Source organism: Gopherus evgoodei, unplaced genomic scaffold (assembly GCF_007399415.2).
Source record: "Gopherus evgoodei ecotype Sinaloan lineage unplaced genomic scaffold, rGopEvg1_v1.p scaffold_43_arrow_ctg1, whole genome shotgun sequence".
Taxonomy (NCBI): domain Eukaryota; kingdom Metazoa; phylum Chordata; order Testudines; family Testudinidae; genus Gopherus; species Gopherus evgoodei.
In genome coordinates, this window is record NW_022060064.1 from 1,655,343 (window position 1) to 1,671,557 (window position 16,215).

The 16,215-nt window shown below is 54.8% G+C and overlaps 1 protein-coding gene across 3 annotated transcripts in view; it reads left to right on the forward strand.

The window, feature by feature from the left end:
- The window catches only part of LOC115642642 (zinc finger protein 436-like), a 936,374-nt gene that overhangs the window by 548,749 nt on the left and 371,410 nt on the right, over positions 1-16,215 (forward strand). The window lies entirely within an intron of this gene.

Here is a 16,215-nt window from a genome sequence, read left to right on the forward strand (position 1 = left end):
GGATGCAGACAGAGCCTGTTCTACAGCTGGTGAAGTGACAGGGACACACTCCCACTAGTGCTGGCTCTGAAATAACGGCAGAAGCAGATCGAAGAGAATGAGCTCATGTGGGAGCTATGGGCAGCTGCCCTGTCAGTGCATCACTCACCTGGCAGGTGTTAGACAAAACACAGCACTTCCCCTCTGGAAGAGAAACACTTCCCCCCACTGCCACCACTTCATTATCCTGTCCATGGGGCTGTTTGTCCTGCAGGACTTTGATCTCTTTGGGTGGTCCATGGTGATTCATAAAAGAGCCATTAGGGGAGCAGGAGTCATCCCAATGAAAATCTCTTCACTTCTTTCTCAGTGTTACCTTCTTAGCCCTGGCTTTGGAGATGACCTTCGCCTTATCCTGTCTCGATTTTAGGTAGGATTTTGATCGCCTTCTGGGGCTTGGCAGCTTAGAACTTTTGAGGGCTTTTCTCTGCCTTTTTGGTCCCTGCCGCAGTCAGTACATGCTAGTCATGGGCATGGTGACCTTCCTGAGGATCTTGACAGCTTTAGCCAGCTTCTTGGGGGCTGTTTTCCTGCTCATAGCCACTGTCTTCTTCTCATGCCTTGTTCTGGGGGCCCAGCTGCTGGTTGAATGTGAAGGAGCCAAAGTGCTGGTGACTTTAGTCCACACCAAGTTGCCTTTGCTCGTCATCTGAACCCCAACTGGACATGGTTCTTGTTCTTCTGCACAGCACAGCCATGGAGAAGAGGGATCTGCAAATGTACATTCATATGATCCCTTTGTTTAATTGATGAAAACATAAACTAGACAGAGGATTGGAACTGATTTCAGCTGATGGACAGATTTGCGAGGTTTTTATGCATTTGGACAGTGAAATGTTGAGTGTTTACATTCATTTCAAGCATCCCTGTATAGTGGAGCTCCTGAACATAATGGATAATGGAAATGAAAATATTTTCCCTTTTTTTGAAAACTAAAAATAAAAAAATAAGAGTCTTATTAGAGGGCACTTGGATTTGAAGCAAGGACCACTTGATCTGCAGTCAAACACTCTAGCACTGAGCTGTACCCCCATGAGAGCAGATACTTTCCCCATTGTAGCTGAAGCAGATCAGTGATTCCAATAGCAGGGGCAGATTCTCTCTGGGGCACAGAGATTTTTCGGGGAGTTGGTGGCTCCTTTCTTTCCTCACCCTGGAGTAAACTCAGCTTTTTATTCCATAGTCCATAAAACATGGACCAACAACAGCAGCTTGAAGAAAGAGAGTGAATATCTCACTCTCAGGGCTGCTGAAGGTGGCCACGTCCCCTCTGTCTGAGCGTTGTTATTGCAGGAGAGAAGGTTTCAATGGAATTGAATGCCCTGGCTCAGACTAGAGACACAGAAAGGTTTTGCTATTCGTTGAACAGCAAAGGAAATTGTGTCTGTATGTGAAACTGAGGAGAGACATGAAATGCCCACAGGGTGACGCAAGCTAAGGCAGGAGGGTGAAGAAATAGGGCTGAGGAATTACTGAAGTGGACTCACCTGGGACTGAAATAACATTTGTTTGTGTCAGGTAGTGAGACATGTGACATTAATTCAGATGCAGGGTTGAGGCTTCTTTAGCTCCTTGTAGAACTTGAACTTGATTTCCCTGAAAGGAGAAAGGGAAAGTCTGGGGCTGCCTTTAGTCCCTGGCTGGAGCAGTGTATAAAAAAGGCTCCAGAGAGGCAGCTGGCAATTATGTGCCACTAAGGCTAACTTCACTACCAGGCAAATTGGGTGAAATTGCAGAGCCCAATTATTAGACACATAGATAAGCCCAATTTGTTGGGTGTACCTATTGGGTTTCTGGGAACTGGGTGAGCAGAAGCCTGCCCAATGCTAAAGGATCCCCCCCCAGCCTAAGGGGAGGACCCAAAGGACCTCAGAACCCAACTGATTCCAGGGGACAACTAATAAAAGAGCAGGGAGAGGAGTGCGGTCAAAGGGTCATAAGAAGGGAGCCTGATGGGGGGACACCAAGCAGAGAACCTCGGACAGCGCCCACTGCTCCTTGAAGGTTTCAAGGGAGCTAGTGGATGCCGCCCAGAGGAACTCCGCCCGGATACGTGAACGGACTAAGGACTGGAAACAAGCCCCACAGTCACCAGAGTCTCCATCGGCCAACCTCCTCTCCCTGGTTGCATAGATGGCCATTTTAGACAGGGCAAGGAGGAGGTTGACCAGGAGGTCCCGGGACTTTGTGGGGCCATGGATAGGGAGTGCATACAGGAGGAGGTGAGGGGGAAAGTGCAGCCACAAATAGAACAGGATATTGGTGAGAAGCTGTTATAGGGGCTGCAGCCTGGTGCTCTCTAAATGAACGTGTGCCGGTATCTCCCCCATGCCGCAGAAGGGACAGGTGTCTGGGACCAGTAAACCGTGCCAAGTACACTCCCGTGCTCACGGCCCCATGGAGGAGCTGCCAGCTGATATCCCCAGCGGGCCTCAGGACTAGTGTAGAGTATAGGCTGGCCCACCGGGGCTCCTCACCCTCCAGAGGTGGCAGGAGGTCCCACCACTTGGTGTCGGGGTGGGACACGAGGGTAAGGCAGTGAAGGGTATGGAGCATGAGTGTGTAGAGATGCTTCCTTGACGCAGTTTGGAAGCAGACCGGCTGCAGATCGTGCAGCCTGCTTGCAGAGAAGGGGCGGGGAGGCTGCTCGGGTCCCTGGGGCAGGGGCCCGATGAAAAGGTCCGGAGGGCTCGGGGTGGTGGGTGGGCTGGGTGTGCCCTCTCGCAGGACCCAGTCGAGGTAGACCTGAGCAGCGGGCAGCAAAGCGGCCTCTACCTCCTGTAGTACACATCGGGGAGTGCAAGGTCTGGAGAGCCCCATATGCCGAGTGAGCGTCAGGGGATCCAGCTAGTCTCCCCAATCGTAGTCCAGGAGGTCTCTGACCCTGGTAGCTTCCACCAGGACCAACCTCTGGCGCACCGCGGGGGACTCCGCCACCTGCACATGGAGCTGGGGATTGTGTAGCAGGGGCTCTGCGAGGAAATCTGCCCCCTCGGTGGCCGCCACAGACCTGGTCGCGGAGAACAGCTTCCAGGTGCGGAGGAGGTCCTGGTAGAAGACCAGCAGCCCGGAGAGGTCTCGCAGAAGACCCCTTTGATCTAGATAAAGGAGCTGCCTGTCGTATCGGAGCCCTCGGAAGCGGCACAGGAAGGCGTGTGCCAGTGCTCTCCACGCCGGACTACCTGCACCATAAAGAAGCCTCTGCAGTGCCTGGAGGCGGAAGACGTGGATCTGAGCACACAGGCACTTCAGACCCTGCCCTCCCTCCTCCAGGGGCAGGTGGAGGACCCCTGCAGGGACCCAGTGCAGTCCTGGCCAAAAGAACTCCAGAACCACCCTCCAGAGGTCGGCCAGGAAGCCCGGGGCTGGGACCAGGGTGTTGAGCTGGTAGCAGAGCATGGACAGGACTAGTTGATTGAGCACCAGTGCCATCCCTCGAAGGGAAAGGCACTGGAGGAGTCCTGTCCATTTCCGGAGCTGCTCTGCCACCCTGTCCTGCAAACCATGCCAGTTCTCTGGCGGAGACGTATGCGTGGAGCAAAGGTAAATGCTGAGATAGAGCAGCGGACCCACGCTCCACCGGATGGCCTGAAGTGCGGGTGGGAGGGAGCCTGCCTGCCACCTGTCACCAACCAGCAGGCCAGAGCTCTTAACCCAGTTGACATGGGCAGAGGAGGCCGCCGAGTACACAACCTGGCAAGTCTCCTCCTGCTCCAGGTCACCCGGGTCCTGGACCACGAGGAGCACATCACCAACAGGACCAGCCACAGCTTTGGCTCCTGATGCACCAACCCCGTCAACCTCCTGCGGAGGAGACAGAGGAAGGGCTCGATGGCCAGAGCGTACAGCTGGCCCGAGAGGGGGCATCCCTGCCACATTCCCTGCCCGAAGCTGACCGGCTCAGTCAGGGTCCAGTTGAGCCTGACCAGACACTTCACGGAAGCGTACAGCACCTGGAGAAAACCCACAAACTGGATCCCGAAGCCTAACGCTCACAGAGTGCCCAGGAGATACCCGTGGTCCATCCTGTCGAACGCTTTCTCCTGATCCAGGGACAGGAGGGCGAATGACAGACCATCCCTGCACCCAAGCTCCAAGAGATCCCGGACCAGATAGAGGTTATTAAAGATGCTACAGCCCGGGACAGTGTAGGTCTGGTCTGGGTGGATCACGTCCTCTAGGACGGCCCCCAGCCACAGCAAGATGGCCTTGGCTACGATTTTGTAGTCCGTGCTGAGGAGCGAGATGGGACGCCAATTCCATAAATCGCTGAGGTCCCCCTTCTTCGGCAATAAGGTGAGCACGGCTCGCCTGCATGAGAGAGGGAGGATCCCACTCTGCAAAAACTCAGCCCAGACAGTGACCAGGTCCAGGCTGAGGATGTCCCAGAACACGCGGTAGAACTCCACGGTCAGCCCGTCCATGCCCAGAGACTTGTTGGAGGGCATGCGACGGAGGGCTTCCAAGAACTCAGCCAGAGAGAGAGGCAGCTCTAGCCAGTCCCGGTCACCTGCGCTGAGCATCGGGAGCCCGCCCCAGAGCACTTTGCGAGTGGCAGGATCGGTCAGATCCGGGGAGAAAAGGTGCGCGTAGAAGGTCCGGGCCCTCTCGCACATCTCTGCCAGATCCGTGAGGGGGGTGCCATCCTCTGCCAGAAGGCAGGTGATGTGCATCTTGGCCTCCCTCCATTTCTCCAGGGCGTACAAGAAGTGGGAGCTGCGATCCATCTCCCGAAGGAGGCAGATGCAGGAGCAAACAAAGGCACCCCGAGCCTGATGGTCCTCGAGGACCCGGAGCGCCTCCCGCTCCTCCCGGCACGCTCTGCAAAGGGATGGATTCTCGGGACTGGCGGCCAGATGCCTCTCCAGCTCTAAGACCTCCCGTTCCAACTGCCCTATCACCGCATCCCTCCATCGGCTGGCACCCCGAGTGTAGTCACGGCAGAAGAGCCAGGCGTGCACCTTCCCCACATCCCACCAGTGCCGCGCCTAGGGAAGGACACGCTGCTGCCCTCGCCAGGCCAGCCAGAACTCCCGGAAGGATGCCACGAAGCCTGCATCCTCCAGCAAGCTGTTGTTGAAGTGCCAATAGGCCAGCCCTGGCCTCTCCGCACTGAGAGAGGCCGTCACAGTAATGAGGTGGTGATCTGAAAAAGGGACCGGTCGGATGCTGGAGGACTGGGCCCGTGAAAGGTGGAAGCATGACATGTAGATGCGGTCCAACTGGGAGTGGCATGACTGATGGGCTCCCACCCGGACATAGGTGAACGTGGAAACATTGTTCGGATGGTAGTTGCGCTAGACGTCCACCAGGGAATGATGGTTGATGATCTCCCGGAGGACGTCCGCGGCGGCCGGGCTCTGCTTGGTCCCCAAGCAGTCCTGCTCCTCTAGGATGATGTTGAAGTCCCCGCCCAGGACAAGGCACTCACGAGGATCCAAGAAGCCGAGGAGGGCAGATTCCTGCTGATAGAACGGCAGCCGCTCTGGGGCCGATGTTGGGGCATAGACGTTCACGAGGTTGACCACGCGCCCCTCCATGCAGACCTGGAGGTGCAGCAGGCGGCCCGGCACAGCCTCGGCCACCCCCAGCACCTCAAGCCGTAGGTCGGGGGAGAACAGGGTAGCCACTCCAGCCCTACGGGTTGTGAGATGGTTGAAGTATACCCCACCAGCTGGCTACGGCGGCCGGATCCGTGTGGGTCTCCTGCAGGAAAACCACAGAATACCCCCCTCCCGAAGGAAGTAGAGCACCTGGCTCCTGCGGAAACCCACCCTACAGCTCTGGGTGTTCAATGTGGCAAAGGTGACGAGTGCCATGAGGAGGGCTGGGGTGGATCCTCGCCAGCAGGGGCGCTCACTGCCCCCGTTGGGCCGCGCAGCAAACCGTGACCCACCCCGAAGATGAGCAAGGAATCACGGAAGCTGCGGACCCGGTGGTAAGCCGCAGCACCCTGCTTCCTGGTCCTCTTGCCCTGCCCCATGAGGGCCCTCGCTGCCCAGAGGATCTGGTGGAAATCCCCCCATCGCTGGAGAACAAGTGCTACCTTGTTGCAGGAGCCCCTGTCGTCTTCCCGGAACTCCCACAGATCCTCTCGCAGCATATGGGGGGGTGGGGTCACTGGCCCCTGGTGACCCACCGGTGGGGCCTCTGGCACAGCCCCGTGGCCCACTGGGACGGGCAGGCAAGGGGCGGACCCGCGACGTGGTACCCGATGGGCCAGCGCCACATGGTCCACCTCAGACCCCGGCTCGACGGGGGGCGGCGGAGGGAAGAGTGCAGCCCCCAGGGAGTCGGGACTGTGAAATGTAAAGGCCGCTCCCTGGGGGTCACCCTCCAGGAAAGGGAAGGAGACAGCCCCAGGGGCGGCAATAACATCGTGGGAGGTAGAGGGGACAGGGATGGGGTCAGGAGTAAGGGCAGGGCTGGGGTCAGGAGCAGGGTTGGGAGGAGGGACAGAGATGGGACCCTGGGCCGTAGGAGCTGAACCATCAGGAGGCGTCTCCTCGTGGCCAGGCGCAGGGGTTTGAGGGGTAGGGAGGGGGTCCCCAGTGACACCGGGCTTAGGCTCAACCACAGGTAGGGCAACCTCAGCGGTGAGGGACGCAGAACCCTCAGTGGGGCCCCTGCCCGAGAAGGAAACCGGTTGCCCCATGCCACCGAGGGACACCCCTGGTGGCTCGTCTCCCGGCCGCGAGGCACCAGCCGTTGCCTCAACAGGCTCGGCAGCTGTCAGCGAGGTGCCATCTGTGGCCGGGCAGGTGGAAGAGTCCAGGGGGCCCCCGGAGGTGGGAGTGGACGCAGCAGTCAGGGCAATGGAACACGGGGAGGGGGAATCTGGGGTGAGGTCGGCTAGGTCGAGGCCCGCTGATGGGGTTTTCCTCCCCCTGGGTAACTGGGGTCAGACCCAGGACCTAAATCTCCTCAAAGATGGAGGGGAGCTCACCTCCCACCACCCTGGGGTCGTCCCCACTCACACCCGAGGTGATGCTCACCGCGGGTGTTGTAGGGGGCACAGGTGCCACGGGGATAGGAGGGGCCTCATCTGGGGCCTCCGCCAGGAGGGACTGTGGAGGAGGGATGGTGGTACTCTCCAGTGCTGCCACGTCTTCCCCAACTGGAACTGGCATAGGGACCGATCCCGTGGGCATGGGGGAAGGCACGGTGTCTGCGGCCCCCTTCCTGGTCTTGCGGGGGGCTTCCACATCAGATGGCGCAAGCAGAGCCCGAGCCTTCCACTTGCCCCGCCTACCCTGTACTAGGGTCCAGCCCTCCATGGTGTCACCTGCGGGCTGGTTGACGGGTTGGGTCGAAGGACAGGGATAGAGTTTCGTGGACTTGGAGGGGCACTGGTGGGACAACCGGAGGAAGGAAAGATACCCTCTGGGGAGGGCCCTCTCCCACGCCCTGCGGTACCTCTGCCGCACTGTCCCCCACAGGCCCCGCCAGATCGCAGGCAGTGGAGGCGAGGCCCGCCCGCTCAGCCGGGCACACTGGAGGAGGTCCGCCAGTGGCCTGAGTGGGAGCAGTGATGGATTGAGGAGGAGGAGGGGTGGCCCTGGGCACCGGGCAGCCAGGGGTGGTGGCGATGACGGGGCCGGCACCGTGTCAGGGCTTGGGAGTCCCAGGTGCTCCTCCAAACCGGGCCAAGGGTCAGTCCCTCCAGACGTGCCCTGTCGCCCGGCCGAGGTAACACGGGGCCTCCCCCGTAGAATAGTGCAGCCGGTAATGGCCCCCTGATAGGGGACCAGGAAGGACCCCTCGAGTGCCTCTCCGTCACACGCTGCCGGCGGCAGTTGAAGCTGCACCTGCCGGCGGAAGGAGAGGACGTGACGGAGGGCGGGGTCCTTGCAGCCCAAGGGGAGATGGCTCACAACAGAGATGAGCTTCCCCAGAGTCGAGAGGGCAGGTAGCAGGGCGGCATTGGGAAGGGAGGGAGGGATGGACGTCAGGACAACACAGACATCCAGGTCCTCCAGCAGCTCCAGGGGGACGAACACGCTCCCCACCGCCAGGCCCTTCTCCACGCCTCCTGGGCGGCGGCGTCCGAGGCAAGGAAGGAGACCACCTTGCCATACATCCCGGAGGCTGCCACAATGGCCGTGGGCCCCACCGCCCTCGCCAATGCCCACATGTAGGTCTCCATGTGGGGCGAGGTGGGCACCAGGAGGCAATGGAGGCCCTGCTTCCTGGTCAAGATGAGGAAGCGGCCCCGGCCGCTGTAGGTGGTAGCAGAGGCGGCAGTCGGGGGAGATGACTTAGCAGCGGGTAGGGGGGCCACCGCCACCTGGGCGTATGCCCTGGGGGCCAGAGGAGGACCACCCGCAGAGCTGGTGGAGGGAACAGCGGGGAGGGGCGCCGCGGCCGATGACGGGGCCGTGGCAGTGGTGGCAGGCTCCACCATGGAGGGCTTAGTCTTCCGAGCGGGGCCCTTTCCCTTCTTGCCCTGGCCCTTTCTGCCTACTTGGGGGGGCTCCCCCAGAATTGGAGGGGGTGAGGGACGTGGCAGCAGCAGAGGGCACCCCGGTTCCCGCTGCCGGCACCTCCGCAGGAGCAGTGGCATGTGGTCCTGCAGGGGCGGTTCAGGTGGAGACTAGAGGGGTTGTTGGGGGAGAAGGCGGAACAGGGGGGTGGCGTTTGCCTCAGGGATCCCACCCGCTGCGTCTTTCACCATGGTGAGTAGGGAGGGAGGGGGGAAAGCAGGTCAACCACTCCTCCCTGCTAGGCTGTGGGCAGGAGGAGGATGCCAAGATGAGGGATGGGGGCAGATAAGGAGACTACCACGAACTTGGGGTGGGGAGGGTCAATCACAAACATGGGATTAAAATCCGGCTCCTCTAGCTGGACTAGGGGAGGGGAGGGGAGGGGAGGGGAACAACAGCAATGGGGGGTGCAGTGCACTGGGGGCAAACTCAAACAGGGGAGAAGCACAAGTGCACTAAAGGGGCATAGGCACACGAGAGGTGGGGCTAATCAAGGTGAGGGGGCCACAGAGGAACAACCAGGCTGGGAGCGGGGCAGAGGGACCAAGGGGCTAGCTTCAGGGCCGGGACAGGACAAACCAAGCTGCAAAGGGAGACGGGTGGGGCAGGCAAACAAACTAAAGCTGGGAGGAGGGCAAAAGGCCATGAGGGGCAAACGGGGCAGGCAACAAGGGGCAAAGCTAGGGGGCCTGTGGCAGAGGGGAAGGGGTCAGTCCAGGGGAAGGGGAGGTGCGTGCACCCATGAGCGCTTGTGCAAAGTCAAATGTTTGGCTGGCTACTGCTGGAGGCCCAAACGGTGTCAATAGGGCGTGGCAGGCCAGGCAAGCAGCTGAGTCTCAGAGGCAGGAGCCAAGGCAGATGATAAGTGGCTTGTGGGGGTGGTGGAGGGGGCAGCGGTGGTGGTTGGGGTTGGGGGGGGACACTGATGGATCAAGGGGCAGGCTCCATGCCACACCCCCTGTGCCCCCACAAACACAGTTTAAACAACCACCACTAGAGCACAGTTAAAGAGTTACTGTCTTTGATGGCCCCCTCCACAGTGCTCTCCAGAGTACTATGCGCTCCCCCAGCAGCCTGACTATAGGCTGAGTATGTGCAGGGTTGCAATGGGGCAGCCCATGGGGAAGCAGAGGTGGCAGGCCCAAACCCCTTTGCCTGTGATGAGTGGCTCATACTGCAGTCTGCCCCAGTGAATGGGGGCTAGATGGAGACTGGGCAGTAGCCAAGACTGAGGTGAAGTGGGGAGAGTGGGTGGGGGTTCCCCTGGGAGGGGGAGACCCAGAACTGTGGGGGTACTGCCAGGGGCAGCACTTGGTAAAAGGGGCATTGGGGTCCTGGGAGGGACACGGGGGCCAGCTGCAGTAAGGCAGATCACCGGCCTGCAGAGGGCACGCTGACAGATGGAGAGCTAATTCCCAAGATGACCAGCAGGAGGTGCCACCAGGTGAGTCTGCCCCCACTTACATTGGGGAAGAATGAACATGGTTTTTGTAAAGGAAAATCATGCCTCACGAATCTACTCTAATTCTTTGAGGGAGTCAACAACCATGTGGATAAAGGTGATCCCGTGGATATAGTATACTTAGATTTTCAGAAAACCTTTGACAAGATCTCTCCCCAAAGGCTCTGAAGCAAAATGGGATAAGATGGAAGGTCCTCTCTGGGGTAGGTAACTGGTTCAAAGGCAAGAAAGAAAGGGTCTGATTTTCAGAACGGAGAGAGGTAAATAGTGGTGTCCCCCTGGGGTCTATACTGGGACCAGCACTGTTCAACATACTCCTAAGTGATCTGGAAAAAGGGGTAAACAGTGAGGTGGCAACATTTGCAGATGATACAAACCAACTCAACTTAGTTACGTCCAAAAGAGAGTGCAAAGTATGACAAAGGGAACTCACCAAAGTGAGTGACTGGGCAGCAAAAGCAGATGAAATTCAATGTAGATAAATGCAAAGTGATGCACATGGGAAAACATGATCCCAACTCTACATCTAAACTGATGGGGTCTAAATTAGCTCTTACAACTTAAGAAAGAGATCTTGGAGTCACTGTGGATAGTTCTCTGAAAACATCTATTAAATGTGCATCGGCAGTCAAAAAAGCGAACAAAATGTTGGGAAGTCATTGGGAAAGGGATGGCTAGCAAGACAGAAATATAATATTGCCTGTCTATAAATCTATGGTATGCCCACATCTTGAATACTGGAGCTGGTCCCCCATCTCAAAAAGATATATTGGAATTGGGAAAGGTACAGAAAAGGGCAACCAAAATGATTAGGGGTCTGGAAGAGCTTCCATGTGAGATGAGATTAATAAGACTGAGGGGAGTTTTCAGCTTGGAAAAGAGATGACTGGGGGGGGGCTAGGATAGAGGTCTATAAAATGATGATGGGTTTGGAGAAAGTACATAAGGAAGTATCAGAGGAGTAGTCGTGTTAGTCTGGGTCTGTAAGGAAGTGCTATTTACTCATAACATAAGAACTAGGAGTCACCCAATGAAATTAATAAGCAGCAGGTTTAAAACAAACCAAAGGAAGTATTTCTTCACCCAACACACAGTCAACCTGGGGAACCTGTCAGAGGATGCTGTGAGGGCCAAGACTATAGCAGGGTCCACCAAAGAACTAGATAAGTTGATGGAGGACAGGTCCATCATTGGCTATTAGCCAGGATGGGCAGGGATACAAAACCATGCTCTTGAAATGTCCCTAGCCTCTGTTTGCTGAAAGCTGGGAATGGGCGACGGGATGGATTGCTTGATGATTCCCTGTTCTGTTGATTCCCTCGTGGGCACCTGGCATTGGGCACTGTGGGAGGATAGGATTCTGGGCTGGCTGGACCATTGGTCTGATCCAGTATGGCTGCTCTTATGACCAATAGAGGGCAGTCCCCACCAGCAATATTTATATTCGGTGCACTGAAAGGGCTAACTTTCCAAAGCTGACCAAAATGATCAGTGAAAGTGTTTTGAAGAAAAACACTGAACAGAACAATGTAAATGAAAATTGGAAGCTGTTGTTTAAGGAGCTTGTTAGATGGGGCATAAGCCACGTTGCATAATTAGCTGAGCTTGCAGTGGCCTTCCACTCAACTCGTTGACATTTCTCCATCTGCAGATGTGGTACCCATTTTAAAATCTAGATCCAATCAATTACAACACATCAGGGAAGATTCTAGGCATCAATGATCTGATCATTGGGTTGATGGAGGTAAACAAGACATTCCCATAAGGCTCCCTCCCTCCCTCTTCCCAAGAGCCATCCTCATCCTCTCTCCCCTTTCTGCTCCCGCATCCTCTGCAAACTTTCGAAGACAGATGCTTCGTGATGGCCTTTGCTCATGGGGATGTTGCCTAGTGGTCAGGGTTTTGGTTCTTCGGTGCAGGAGGGTGCAGCAGATGGCAGGAGAGCCCAGGGCTTCCCATCGGCTCTGACCCAGGCCACTCTGAGAGCAACACTTCCAACCACCCTGATATTGTCCAAAGTTTGCAGTTTATCACAGGAAGCTCTGACGGGTGTCAGCTCACTGCTTGGCACCTCTTCTCAGCCGGGTATGGCATGGCAACTCTCTCCTTCTTGGGATAGCAGCTGTCTCTGTTACGCTGACATATCCGGGTCGGTGACTTGTCGGTGGGTGGGATCAAACTGGGAACTCAGGAGCTTAGTGTGTGGGCCTCTACACCATGAACTAAAAGACACCTGGCAACTAGCTAAGACTATAGAGAAGACTCATTTTATCTCTCCCTCTAAGTGATCTTGGTGCCACTAGCTGGGACACACCACCACACCCTGGAGGTGTGTGGGTTACATACTTCCCCAGCTGAGGAAGTGCATCCTGAGCTTTGGAGCGTTCCCAATTGTAATCCCGGACGATCCCTGTAACAATGCGGCCTTTGGTAGAACACTGCTGAGAGTATTAATTCAGGACAAATTGCTTGGAATAGGGCAGTCAGAGCCCGAGGCTGGGTGCCCTTTACTATTAAAGCACATCACACCAGCCATGCAGAGAGGACTTCGCTTTTACCCCACTGGCTAATCGGACGTCATAGAATCAATTCCCTCAGCTATTCCAGTTCCCTTCTATCACCACCAGCTCCGCTCCTTATGGGGATGAATGGTTATGAAAACCAATACCCCAGTAAAAGAAAAAAGGTTCTCTCAAAGGACTAAGCCCCAAATGCAGGTCAATAGACGAGTCAGATCTTACCCACAAATCATGCTCTTGCAAATCCTTTAGCATCTAGAATCTAAAGGTTTATTCATAAAAGTAAGAAATATAGATGAGAGTTAAAATTGTTAAAGGAATCAATTACATCCAGTAATGGCAAAGTTTTTCGTTCAGGCTTGTAGCAGTGATGGAATAAACTGCAGGTTCCAATCAAATCTCTGGAGTCCGTCCACAGCTTGGATGGGTCATTCAGTCCTTTGTATAGAGCTTCAGTTTGTAGCAAAGTCCTCCAGAAGCATGAAGCGGGACTGGAGACGAGATGGAGACGAGGCATCAGCCTTTTATAGTCTCTTGCCATGTGGTCTTTGCTTTCTTTGTCCCAAGGACACTCTATCCAGCACATGGCACAGAAAAACCTTAGAGTTCTGTACATAGGCAGGTCCCTGCACACCTTGCTGAGTCACAAGGTGTATCTGCCTTCTCTCAATGGTTGTATATGATTGTATAGCTGATGGTCCTTAGTGGGCCATCAAGGAGGCGAGGCAGAACTGACACCAACTTGTCTGGGGTGTTTCCCAGAAGCAGAGCACAAGTTTGAAATACGGGCAGCATAGAGCCAATATTCATTACGTCAACTACAAAAAATGATACACATCTAGAGATTGGCTGATTATAATTATGCTATCGGAACCTCCACATAGACCCCTTACATGACAACCTTTCTACAATATTGGCTGCAAATATAGAACAGTGGTCACAATGGTGATCTGTACAGTTACAGATTATGTCAGTAACATCACAGGAGGTGACACAGCATCAGTGAGACTGGGGGTTTGGCTCCACTTGCAGGTGTACAGCACTGGGAGTTAAAGCTGTCTTCGTACAGCTGTGTAGGGAAAGCGCTGCAATGTGATCACATTGACAGCTACCAGAGCTGCAGTGAGTCCACATTGGTAGTGATGTTGGGAGTGGTGCATTCTGGGCAGCTATCTCACAGAGTACTTCTTCCCATTCTGGTGCCGTGGGTTGTGGGAAGGGTGCGGGTCATTCTGGTTCCAGTCTCAACGCCCCGTGATGCATCGCTTCACATCCCAGCAATCCCTATTTTTCTGTCCATATTTGGCGCCATCTTGCATCTTTCAACGTTTTCTGTGCAGCACGATTCTGTGTTCCGTTTTGGTCTGCGGGAAATGGAGCCCAAACTGCTGAGGAGTATGCTGACGAGTCTTGCCAGCACATCAAGTTTGGCAGTTGAGCTATTCCTTAAGATCCAAAATGACAGTGAGGAGTCCAACAATGATAGCGACTAGCGTAACGCATACGACACAAAGTTGCTTGTGGCATTCACAGACATGCTCAGCACTGTGGAATGTCGCTTTTGGACTTGAGAAACAAGCCTTGAGTGGTGGGATCACATCATCATGGAAGTCTGGGATGACGAGCAGTGGCTGCAAAACTTTCGGATGAGGAAAGCCACTTTCATGGGACTGTGTGAGGAGCTCGCCCCCACCGTATGTGCAAGGACACCAGATTGAGATCTGCCCTGCCAGTGGAGAAGTGGATGGCTATTGCAATCTGGAAGCTGGCAACTCCAGACAGCTACCGATCGGTTGCAAACCAGTTTGGAGTGGGAAAGTCGACCATTGGAATCGTGTTGATGCAAGTTTGAAGGGCCATGAATGGCATCCTGCTAAGAAGAACTGTGACTCTGGGGAACATGTAAGACATTGTGGATGGCTTTGCACAAATGGGCTTCCCTAACTGTGGAGGGGCGATAGATGGGACCCATATTCCTATTCTGGCACCACCCCATCTAGCATCCAAGTATGTTAATTGGAAGGGGTATTTCTCTATGGTTCTCCAGGCGCTTATGGATCACTGTGGGCGTTTCATTGACATTAACACAGGCTGTCCTGGAAAGGTGCATGATGCACGCATCTTTCAGAACACTGGCCTGTTCAGGAAGCTGCCGGTCGGGACATTTTCCCCAGACCGGAAGATCACAGTCGGGGATGTTGAAATGCCAATTGTGATCCTTGGAGACCCTGTTTACCCGTTAATACCTTGGCTCATGAAATCGTATACAGGGAAGCTTGACAGGAGCAAGGACCAGTTCAACTACAGGCTGAGCCGGAGCCGAATGACTGTGGAGTGTGCTTTTGGTCGTTTAAAAGGGCGCTGGCGATCTCTGTATGGGAAGCTAGACTTGGGGGAAAGCAGCATCCCTGCGGTTATATCCGCGTACTGTACCCTTCATAATATTTGTGAAGGGAAGGGTGAAAGATTTAGTCAGGCTCACACTCCTACGGGCCATGTGACTGCGCACTCCACCAGGGCACAAGCATCATTGATGGCTTTCCTCGCCCGCATGACCATCCAGGAGATCCGTAGGGCGGCGACCTGGTCCTCTGTCCACACCTTCGCCTCCCATTATGCCCCGGTCCAGCAGTCCAGAGATGACGCGGCCTTCGGCGTGGCAGTGCTCCATGCCGCAACTTCTCACTCCGACCCCACCGCCTAGGTAAGGCTTGGGATTCACCTAACTGGAATGGATATGAGCAATCACTCGAAGAAGAAAAGATGGTTATTCACCTTTGTAACTGTTGTTCTTCGAGATGTGTTGCTCATATCCACTCCACATCCGCCCTCCTTCCCCACTGTCGGAGTAGCCGGCAAGAAGGAACTGAGGAGCGGGTGGGACGGCAGGGGTATATATCGAGCGCCATGGCGGTGCCACTCTAGGGGGCGACCTGCCGGCCCACTGCAGTTGCTAAGGTAAAAAGTTTTCCGACAAACGTGCACGCACACCTAACTGGAATAGATATGAGCAACACATCTCGAAGAACAACAGTTACAAAGGTGAGTAACCGTCTTTTATGGTGAGGATGGTATTTAGTGACTTCACCATAAAAGAGTTACTAAAATTATTGCCTATGAAAGGGCAAACAAAGGGTGAGGACATCTATAACTTATTCAAATCATATGCAACATCAATTAGTATGCCACTACACAAGCTGTCTGCGATCACCAGTGATGGGGCACCAGCAATGATGGGCAGCGCCAGTGGTTTCGTTGCACTCTGTAAGAAGAATGAATCCTTTCCAAACTTTGTCTTATCATTGCATTATCCACCAAGAAGTTCAGTGTGTCAAAATTCTTTCTTTCCAACAGATCCTGAATGTTGTTAATAAAATAATTAATTCTATTTGAGTGAAACCTTTGCAACACTGACTTTTTAAGGCCCTGTTGGAAGATGATGATGATAAACAATCTGATCTTATCTTGCACACAGAAATACAATGGCTGAGCAAAGGTAAAGTTCTTGCACGTTTAAGCCTAATTGAAGAGATCAAAGAATCTGTGAAGTCCACAAATCAGAACTTAGAGCAACTAGAGGACTCCAGCTGGTTAATGGACTTGGCTTTTCTTGCTGACATCACTGACAAATTGAATATTTTAAATCTTGAGCTCCAGGGAAAAGACAAACATGTAGCTCAGATGACAGGTTCTGTAAAATCATTCAAAGCAA